Genomic DNA, 1,378 nt, shown 5'->3' on the forward strand with positions numbered 1-1,378 from the left:
ACTTGCCATGTATGATTTTAGTTATGTAAAAACACACAGATGAAGGGGCAGTTCATTGCTGTGAACGCATGTATTCCTCTACAGCAAGTCCCCATGAGGAAAACAGACACCACAATAAAACATACACTTAAACTGTGGGGTTTTTCTCTTTAAATCAAAAAGGGCACGCTGTTCATAGGAAGTGCTGTGCATCGTCAGTGATGGATGCACTGACAGACAATGCTCAGTCCATACCCTTGCAATAATCACTGCTGTGGATCTGCTGCTCTGTCACAGAAGGGGAGACAAATGCTTGAGAAGCAAGGGCTTCAGCTGAGCCTCTGTACTTCGTAAAGAGAGGTTTTCTTAATTTAAAGGTGGTTATTAAGGCAGTGCAAGGTAATAAAAGCAAGCAAGTCTTTCATGCAAGTTCCTAAGGTATTTCCTCACATTCTCATTACACTTAGTAAAGAAAGGAATCCTGAAATGTCAAAGCATTCAGGGGGCTACTCACTGGTTGGGTACCAAGGGGCACAAATCCATGGGAGCCTTGCCCTGGGCGTGCCTCTTCACCCCAGCTGAAATTGAGGCCAGCAGCAGAGATGCACCCGTGATGCTCTGTTGCCCAACCGGTGCTGCCTCCCAGCATTGCACAGACTTGTCGCTCCTACCGGGACCTGTGGGATGCAACGCGCCTGCCTTACAATGACCCCATTGATGCTGCAAGGCCTCTTGGAAAACTGGCTCTTAAGGTGTGTACCAGCCTTATCCCAAGAGGCATCCTCCACGTGGAGGGGGGGGATGGTGAAAGCCGCACGTGGGGATGCTGGATGCAAAATCAGGTACTGTGAAACAAAGAACATTACAGAAAGATGAAACAAAGATGTGTCCATGATATTTGTTTTCCATGTATTCTGGAATCTGAAAGAGGAAATTCCAATGAATTGCTCCAATTGTGTCAGCGTTACTCGGTATCTGGGTACCGGTACAAGGCTGTAATTAAATGTTGCCCTTCAGAGGATAAATCATGCAGGAATTAATTATAAAGTGGAAGTTCTTCAGTGATGCTGCTTTTTAAGGCATCTGTAAGCCCACACACAGAAACACGTTGCTAATAATTGCAATTCCTGCCTTTACTCATTACGATCCCTGAAAGAGCAGACAATAAAATCCTTAATAGGGAGATCAGCACAAATTAAAGAAGCAACAAAAACAGTCATGCAGCATCAAAAAAGGCACCATCATCATGGCATGACTAATTAGAGGGGGGAAAAAAGGGGACTTAGAAAAAGATTCCAGCTATATCATGTCCCACTTCCTGTGGAGGGCATCCTTCTAAATGCTACTTTCACACTGAGCTTTAATACATTTATCTTGCCAACTCTCATGCCATTTAGGT

This window comes from Hirundo rustica, chromosome 5, assembly GCF_015227805.2.
Source record: "Hirundo rustica isolate bHirRus1 chromosome 5, bHirRus1.pri.v3, whole genome shotgun sequence".
NCBI lineage: Eukaryota > Metazoa > Chordata > Aves > Passeriformes > Hirundinidae > Hirundo > Hirundo rustica.